The 9,950-nt window shown below is 36.8% G+C and overlaps 1 pseudogene across 1 annotated transcript; it reads right to left on the reverse strand.

The window, feature by feature from the left end:
* Positions 1-874: 874 nt before the first annotated feature.
* On the reverse strand, positions 875-8,753 carry LOC148694311 (sulfite exporter TauE/SafE family protein 3-like; annotated as a pseudogene). Its single transcript, XR_015966311.1, has 9 exons — positions 8,536-8,753; positions 8,371-8,460; positions 8,256-8,287; positions 3,565-3,661; positions 3,424-3,493; positions 3,260-3,327; positions 2,090-2,311; positions 1,766-1,857; positions 875-1,657 (listed from the first exon to the last, which is right to left on the reverse strand). The product of XR_015966311.1 is annotated as a sulfite exporter TauE/SafE family protein 3-like (transcript).
* Positions 8,754-9,950: the final 1,197 nt, after the last annotated feature.

The following is a 9,950-nucleotide window of genomic DNA, read 5'->3' on the forward strand; positions in this document are numbered from 1 at the left end:
CCTATTTTATTTCTATTATAAATACTCTTGCATAACTTCCACCATCACATGCATAACGAGTGTAGAAAGCTAGTGGTCATGAAGACAACTTACCTCTTCCAATACTATCATTTTATGAGAACATAAAACAATAAGTTTCCTTCATGACGAAATCTTTTACCTCCGACTTTTTACAAAGTTCAGACACATTACCTTCATTTCTTTGTTTCAAACTGGCTAGAGTTTTCTTCCACCGCTTGAAATTAAGGGAATTGGATCCCATCTGGATTCAAATTGTAAGGATCCAAAGAATCCTCACATCCTAACCGTTTATCGTAGATCATGTGTTGTTATCAACATCATTATCATTATTACCATTTTTTGTCATATTCCGATAAAAAATGTGGTCCAACAGACAGCATAGTCCTTCGGTGTCTCATTCAGAAAAAGACACCCCACATACACTGTCTCGTAATATCACGATCTGTAACATTACTATGATCAAGAGACAGGTCAAATCAATTGGAAAGTACCAAGAAAAATTGAACATGTTCATATTTGCTTTATGTGATAGAGAAAAAGAAAGCAAAATAATGAAGGGAAGCTGTTTTGTCCATGTGTGGATGTAACAAACTTGATACAAGGAAAACTTGTTGTCCATAGGAACTGCTTTTACCACAGGAAGCTAACGTCGGGCCGATATTTGTATAGAATTGGGTCTACTTTACGAATATGTGGGAAACATCCACGTAACCGGTTATTTTTCACAGGAACCTAACAACTTGCCGTGGTGGTTCAGATTCTATCCTCTCCAGTTTTTAGTCCACATTCTTCATAAATATAAAAGGATACAAGATACTTTCTCTAGTTTCAGGAAACCGCATCCATCAAGACATTTGCAAGAGATCATTTAGGAAATTCAGCACTTCTATTTCTACATAACAAATGAATTATTTAAAACAAATGCCATACATCATTTGGAAGAAATTAATCATACAAACCACATTAAAAAATTTGCCTTCTAAATGAGCAAGTTGCTGCTGAACGGGAAATTCACCAACTTATCATGGCAGGGAAGAGGATGCACTTGAAACTTGAAGGAGTAGCCGGACGGTTCATTTCTCTTCCCTCTCATGCTACCTACGTACCACACAAATTCATTAGTCCGGAAAATAAAATATCAACATTTGAGGGAGGCACATATGAATGTGAGGATAAAGTCCCATATCAGTGAGGGACTAAACCATGTAAATGCTTATAAGAGGTTGGGATACTTCTCATATTTTTGATTGGTTTTATAGTGAAACCTTAACTTTATTCATGGTATCAGAGTAGGTTGACTCGCGTGTGAAACCCAACGGCTACATGTGCTCTACATCACCCTATTTATGTTGTCCATGTGCAAGGCTTGAAAATCCCCTACATGTGAGGTGGCGTGTGAGAATGTGAAGACAAAATTCCACATTAACGAAGGACCAAATCATGCAAAAACTTATTCGCCAGGAACAGTGTGTTGGACTGGAGCCCTTGGCCCGTGAACCTGAAAAATTCAACACAAAGATTGTGAAGGCAAGAATGAAGATAATTATAGCTGCTCTCCCCAAAATACCGACTACCTTTCTCACCCCATATTGCCCTACTAGGGCTGAAAATGTGGCCACAGCAGTAAAGTGGAGAGCTGCAAGAGAAATTTTTGAGCAAACATCAAATTATTGAAAAATAAATTTCCTCTCCCTGCTATTCAATTTTTTTTTTTTTAAATGGCAGCAACATGGATGGCTAAGACGATTTCCGTAAGGAATCAGAAGACGTTTTAGGAGGTGGTACTTTACAGGAGGCAGAAAATGTCATAGCAAATGTGGCTGCGGCACTTCAGACCTGCATCAAAGTTCTCAAATAGTGAGTCGGTTTTGACTAGGGAAAGTGAAAAATGTGTTTCTGTGTATAAAATATTTTGAGCTGTTTTAAGTGAAAGTTTTCGCACATCCTGTAGTGTTTTTATCGTAAAAACTGATTCCACCCTCTATAATAATTTCAAGTTTTTGGATCGAATCATAATCAGTAAATTCAGTAAATATGAAATCAACTACTTCACAAGTATAAAACTCACCTGAGGTGGGATTCCTAGCTCCAGAATAACTGGACCTAAAATGAAGCCTCCACCAAGACCAAGCAATCCACCAAATATACCAGCTATGGTAAGTATGATGCCACAAGCACTACAAAAAACAAGATGGTGCACTATCCAATTTGTGTTTGATTCTGCCCGAGACGCAATCACACTGTGTCCTTTGTATAGTTTAACTGCCTCTAAGAATTCATATGAAATCAACTACTTCACAAGTATAAAACTCACCTGAGGTGGGATTCCTAGCTCCAGAATAACTGGACCTAAAATGAAGCCTCCACCAAGACCAAGCAATCCACCAAATATACCAGCTATGGTAAGTATGATGCCACAAGCACTACAAAAAACAAGATGGTGCACTATCCAATTTGTGTTTGATTCTGCCCGAGACGCAATCACACTGTGTCCTTTGTATAGTTTAACTGCCTCTAAGAATTCATTTGAGGAGACCAGTGTATTAAACGTGTGAGGTGTGGACGAGATGTCCGAGAGATAGTCCAGCCTAGGCGTGAGGCGAAGCCTCATGAGACCTAAATTTTTTAATATATACACTAAGCGTATATATATATATTATGTTAAAAAAAAGATTATTAACCAATAATCATCCTGAGCACACACATATATAGACATATATTATATTATATTTATATATATATATAGGGAAGTGTTATTGGCACTCCAAAAATCTCATTCTACACTCCTCACGAGTGTATTTTTACAATGCACGCAAATAGCACACACATCCATTATATTATTAAAAATAAAAATCAGAAAAAAAATAAAAAAAAAAAAACAAAACAAAAGGCAGAGAGACGATAGTGCGAGGAAGAGGTATGAGGCAGTTAAAACCCTACCCAAAATTTGGGTTTGGGAGTAAGCCCTGAGGCGCGCCTTCCGCCGCCTAGGCGGCTTTGGCGAAGCCTTACGCCCACTACCTCCAAACAAAGACGGCAACCCTTAAGCCCAGCCTCAGAGGACACCTAGGCGTGCCCTGAGGCAAGCCTTTTAAAACATTGGAGGAGACTGAAGGCCAAACATATATATATGGTGCCATGACGGTTTCAAACAAACAATCAAGCTCAAATGAGGGTTGTATTTGAAGCGCGAAAAATGGACGATGAAGGCTTATGTTTTCTTCTAATTCTAAGGGACATGAAAGGCAGATACCTGCAAGAGATTATATGCCCAATATGCAGCTGAACAAGTTGTGGTATAATGTTGTGCCAACAGAAAAGTTTCTGAAAATTTGAATCAACGCATAAATAAAAGCAAAGTATTAATCGTAACAAAAATCATCCACATTGTAGGTATTACCTTAGCGATCTGTAATGCAAGTATTATAATCCAGACAGCAAAAAGAATCAGTAGTTCCTTCTAGCAAAGATTCTCAAAGATAGAAACCCGAGAAGGTTAAAGAATGTCAGTCTCTAAAACCATGCATCAAGGAAAGCTCTGGCTTCAAAAAACCCTACCTATGTTCTTTTGGATTCCCTAGTTTCTGTTGGAGTGCCGTTGTTCGGGCCACCAGGTTGAGGCTTGTATTCAGCTTCTGCACTAGAATTGTTGGAAGGTTAACCGAAATTTCAGTTACAAGAAAAAGTCATAAATCAGGGATAAGAAAGGGTAGAAGTTCTAGAGTTGTGATGTTTGGAATTTCTAGAGTTAATCATGATTTCTCTAGATGTTTCAATGTTCAAGAACCTTATAATTACCTTAATAAATGATGATGTATTGTAGTGGCTATAAAAGCCATGTAGTGTAATGAGTTTTGTGTGAGAAAAAGAAATCATAAATTAGAATAGTCTTTTCAAGTTTTAAAAACATCTCCGCTCTCCTACGTTTCTCTATCCCTCTTCCTCCTACAAATTGGTATCAGAGCTTTGTTGAAGTTTTGTCAATATGGCGAATGCAAATGCAAATGGTCACAACCTGGCTTCACTAAGTCCTCGATTTGGTGGTGATAATTACGACTACTAGAGCAACAATATGAAGGTGTTGTTGAAGGCTTTGGAGCTATGGAATATTGTTGAAGCAGGCTACGAAGATACGGATAACGAAGCTGCGTTAACTCAAGCGCAAATGAATACTTTGAGGGAAAACCGAAAGAAGGACAGCAAGGCACTCTTCCACATCTATCAAACCATTGAGATGCAAGTATATGAAAGAGTTGCGAAAGCCGAGAATGCAAAGCAAGCATGGGATATGATCGAGAATGCCTACAAAGGTAAGGAGAAGGTAAAGAAGGTTCGTCTGCAATCTTTAAGGAAAGAATTTGAAAAGTTGGAGATGAAAGAAGATGAGACAATCAAAGACTACTTTATTAGAGTTACCTCGGTCGTAAATCAAATGGCTTCAAATGGGGAGATTCTCGAAGATGCAAAAATTGTTGTGAAAATTCTCTGTACCTTACCGGCGAAATTCGATTATGTTGTGGCTGTTATTGAAGAGTCAAATGATATTTCAACTTTTTCTATGGAAGAAGTACAAGGAAAATTAGAGGCACATGAGATCAAAATTAATTTGAGGAATCCTCCTGCTACTTAACCTGATCAAGCACTCAAGTCTCAAGTTGCAACTACGGGAGGCAATGGCAATAAAGCTTCTAGCCCTAATCAAAGCTTCGGACGTGGAAGAGGTGGAAGAGGCGGAAGAGGCAGATGAGGTAGAGGAAGAAATTTAAATGGTAGAGGCACTAATTCTTATGGTAATGAACGAGGCTCATCAAGCAACTCCAATAATGAAGGTGAAAGAAATTTCAATTCGTACCGAGGAAGAGGATGTGGCACTCCAAAATGCTACTACTACAACAAACCTGGGCACAAGATCAGAGAATGTCGGTTCAAAAAGGCTAATGATGAAAAACAATATAGAGCAGGCGATATGCATCAAACCAACTCTGGAGATGGTGATTATAAAGAAACTTTATTGCTTGCATTTCATGGAGATCAAATGAATGATGTGTGGTATTTGGATAGCGGAGCTAGCAAGTATATGACTGGTAACAAAAACCTTTTTTCTGCCCTCTATAAGTTTGATCATGGTCAAGTGAGAATTGGTGATGATAGCCTATAAAATTGAGGGAATTGGTGAGGTGTCTTTCAAATCAAAATCTGGAAAAATTGAGAAGGTTTCTGAAGTATATTATGTTCGTGGTTTGAAGAGTAATTTATTGAGTATGGGCCATTTGTTGAGGAAGGGTTATGATATTCGCCTCCGTGGTGATTTTTGTGTTCTCAAAAAGGAGGATAAATTTGTTGCCAAGGTTGGACTTGCTGCAAATAACTTGTTTCCTTTGAAGCTCCAGATAACAAAATTATCTTGCTTTGTGAGTGTTGAAAAAGAAATCTCTAAGTTATGGCATGACAGATATGGCCATTTAAATTATGGAAGTTTGATTGCTATCAAACAAAAGTATGGTACATGGGCTGCCTCAAATTGATCCGGTGGATGGTGTTTGTGAAGATTGTCAATTTGGTAAGCAACATAGAAGTTCATTTCCTCCAGAGTCCTTCTGGCAAGCTTATTCATTCTGACTTGTGTGGTTCAATGCCAGTAGCATCTTTTGGAGGTAATTTATATTTCATTACATTTATTGATGATTTCTCAAGAAAAGTTTGGGTCTACTTCCTCAAAGAAAAATCTGAAGCATTTCAAGCCCTTAAAGATTTCAAGGCCGAAGTTGAAAAGTTTGTAGGCTTTCAAATCAAAAGTTGTTTCATGTGTTGCATATTTAGTCAACAGATCACCAACAAAGAGTTTGAAGGATTGCACACCTCATGAAGCATGGTATGGAGTGAAGCCGAGAGTGCAACATTTGAACATTTTCGGTTGTGTTGCCTATTCCCATGTTCCAAAAGAGTTGAGAAACAAGCTCCACAATAAGGTAGAAAAGTGCATTTTCATTGGATATAGTGAAAGGAGCAAGGCCTTACGAACTGTACAATCTGAAGACCAAAAAGTTCTTGATCAGCCGTAATGTCCATTTTGATGAAAATGCTTTCTTTGAAGAAGAAAATGGTCCAGCAAAACTGCCTATTATGCAAGAAGAAGATGATACTTACCAATCAAAAATTGCTCCTCAATCTCCAAGAACTACATCAAGTGATGACGACTCACCTCCAAGAAAGTTCAGAAGTATACGAGATCTTTATGACTCCTCAAAGCAAGTAGATTTGGAGGATAATACTATATTATTTGCCTTCTTTGCTAGAGAGGATCCAATTTCATTTAATGAAGCGTGTGAGGAGGAAAAATGGAAGCAAGCCATGGATGAAGAAATAAAGGCTATTGAGAAGAATGGGACTTGGGAGCTCACAAATCTGCCAACACACAAGAATCCTATTGGTGTTAAATGGGTATATAAGACTAAGAAAAATGCAGATGGGTCCAATAACAAGTACAAGGTGAGACTCGTTGCAAAGGGTTATAAGAAAAAGGAAGGTGAAGACTATACTAAAATTTTTGCTCCTGTTTCAATACTATTCGATTGATCATCTCCTTTGCTGCAAAAAACAATTGGAAAATTTTTCAAATGGATGTAAAGTCTGCGTTCTTGAATGGTGTCCTTCAAGAAGAAGTTTATTTAGAGCAGCCACCTGGATATGTGAAGAAAGGAGAGGAAAATAAGGTTTACAAGCTTAAGAAGGCGTTATATAGGCTCAAGCAATCACCACGTGCATGGTACAGCCGTATTAATTCATACTTCGAGAAGCATGGTTTTCAGAAGTGTCCGTATGAACATACCCTTTATGTTAAAAGCACCTCACAAGGAAGTTTCATGGTTATAAGTCTTTATGTGGATGACCTTATCTTTACCAGAAATGATTTAGAGTTATTGAATGGTTTTAAGCTCTCTATGATGGAAGACTTTGAGATGACAAATTTGGGCAAGCTACATCACTTTCTTGGTATTGAAGTTTCTCAATCTAAGAAAGGCATTTTCATTTCTCAAGAGAGTTATGCAAAAGAAGTTTTGAAGAAATTTGGGATGGAGAATGCAAACCCAATAGTGACATCATGCATTACAGGCCTAAAGCTAAGCAAAGATGGTGAAGTAAGACTTATTGATTCCACCAAGTTTCGCAGTTTGGTAGGTAATTTGATGTACTTAACAGCCACAAGACCAGACATCATGTATGCAATAAGTCTGGTGAGTAGGTTTATGGAAAAGCCACATTCAAATCATTGGGAAACTACAAAAAGAATTTGGCGATACATCAAAGGAACCGTTGATTATGGCATTTTTTATGAAGCAAATGTTCCAGTGAAACTTATTGGCTATACTGACAGTGATTTAGCTGGAAGTATTGATGATTGCAAAAGCATTTCAGGTTATGTCTTTAGTCTGGGAAGTGGCATGATTTCATGGAGTTCAAGGAAACAACTGATTGTTGCCCTCTCTACAACGGAAGCGGAGTACATAGCTGCCTCTTTTGCAGGATGTCATACAGTTTGGCTACTTGGCATTTTGGAGAGTCTGATGCATAAACAAAAGGGTCCAACCACTTTGTTCTGTGATAATAGCTCAACAATTTCAGTCTCAAAAGATCCTGTTCTACATGGGAGAACAAAGCACATCCGCATCCGCTTTCATTTCCTAAGGGAGCTTGTTAGTGAGGAAATTATACCGCTAAAGTATTGCAAAACAAATGAACAGATGGCAGACGTGTTCACAAAACCGCTTGGTGGACAAGTGTTCAAGCGAGATGTTGCAAGACTAGGAATCAAAAGCAAATTTGGTTGAAGGGAGGCAATGTTGGAAGGTTAACCCAAATTTTAGTTACAAGAAAGAGTCATAAATCAGGGATAAGAAAGGATAGAAGTTCTGGAGTTATGATGTTTGGAATTTCTAGAGTTAATCATGATTTCTCTAGATGTTTCAATGTTCAAGAACCTTATAATTACCTAAATAAATGATGATGTATTGTAGTGGCTATAAAAGTCATGTAGTGTAATGAGTTTTGTGCGAGAAAAAGAAATCAGAAATTAGAAGAGTCTTTTCAAGTTTTAAAAACCTCTCCGCTCTCCTACGTTTCTCTATCCGTCTTCCTCCTACGAGAATCATCACCTGCATAAAAAAAAATTAGGCATCTAAATTTGAGTAGGTAAAAGGTCATTGCTACCAAAGAATTAATAATGATAGATCAACTCACCATTTGACTGCATTCGTCTAGCAGCCTCCTGAAAAAATGGAAAACTAGTTAAGCCAATATGGATTAAGTTACGCCATATGTACAAATTAAACTAACAAAATTTAAGATGACCTTTTTTATTGTAGTTTCTTCTTTTCCATGTCTCAGTGCCCTTGAAGAATGCCCTACTCGATGTACCAGCATGTCATCAAAATGCGATCACTATACGAATCAAAGAAGTTGTCCAAATGATGAAAATAATGAATTCTTAATTTCATAATTTTCTATAATTCTTACCTAAGAAAGTAATGATTAATAACACTGTGATCATCCAGTTAGCAAATATGATACTGATCCCAAGCACAAGCATTGAAAGCAACTCTGATACTGATCCCGAGCACAAGCATTGGTTGGGAAAGAATCGCCAAGTCGTAGTCGACGAAGGGGAGGTCAAGTGTTGGATGCCTTAGCCTTAGATTGTAAAACACAGATGAAATTGCAGTATCTGTGATCATACTTGACCAACCAACAAGCACTCAAAATTTCATTCAGTTACATTCAAAAGGTGAAAGAGGTAGAAAACTATCATATCCACCAAGTCTAGGGGTTAGAAGTGCACAAGGATATTCCACACACATCTTTTGGTAAAATGATACAATGAATCTAATTGAAATCTTAGATTGGTGTTGACATCTGAAGCTTTTGGTGTTTAATAGTTGTTGCTACCATCATATTAGAGAACCAACATGTTTCCATTTGTCATCGACTCTCACATGCAGGATGGGGTGCACATCAGAGAGTGTTTTCATTTCATATACATTGTTGATCGACTGATTTCCTAGCAACTTAACTTGAGAGATAATAGATTTGGTTTCAATACTGCATGAACATTGTATTAGTATAAAACTAAATTTCTAAGATACTGGTATGATCGTGTGTGCCTAATTTAATTAATTATAAATGGTGCAAAAGTTTGAGGATTATGCTGCAGGTGAAAGCTGGAAAGTACAGGAAAATTATTGTAACCATCACAATTTTCCACCCAACCCTTTCATTTGGGAAAATTAGAATGTCTTACATCTTTTCTATAGTTGTTAGATTAAACATTCATCCCTTTTAAAGATTTGATTAAGGTGCTTTGATCAATTGTCACCTCAATATTTTTCTATTTATTTAATTTCCATGTCATTAATTTAAATGCATTCATATAGAGGCATAAGGTAGCTTAGCTTAATTTCGTCAATCCCCTTCTACACATTAAATGACATTTTTTTAATAAAATAAAATAAAAAATTAATTAACTAGTTCATCATTACCTTATTATCAGTATTTAAAAAAAATCTCTTTCTATTAAAAATGTCTCAATAAAAAGTCTTCAATACATATTTTTTCACGTATAGATATATAAAAAATATACTTAAAACTTATGATACATTTGAGAACAAAAGTATCGACTTTTGGTACATTTAGATTTCAAATGTACCGAGAAACCAAATGTACCAAAAATTCAAATGTACCATAAAACCAAATGTACCCATAGTTATGTAATCCTTTTGGTACGTTTAGATTTCAAATGTACAGAGAAACCAAAAGTACCAAAATTTCAAATGTACCATAAAACCAAATGTGCCCATTGTCAGGTAACCCTTTTGATATGTTTAGATTCCAAATGAACAAAAAATCACAAATGTACTACAAACCAAATGTCATAA

This window comes from Pyrus communis, chromosome 9 (assembly GCF_041283825.1).
Source record: "Pyrus communis isolate YQ-2024b chromosome 9, ASM4128382v1, whole genome shotgun sequence".
Taxonomy (NCBI): domain Eukaryota; kingdom Viridiplantae; phylum Streptophyta; class Magnoliopsida; order Rosales; family Rosaceae; genus Pyrus; species Pyrus communis.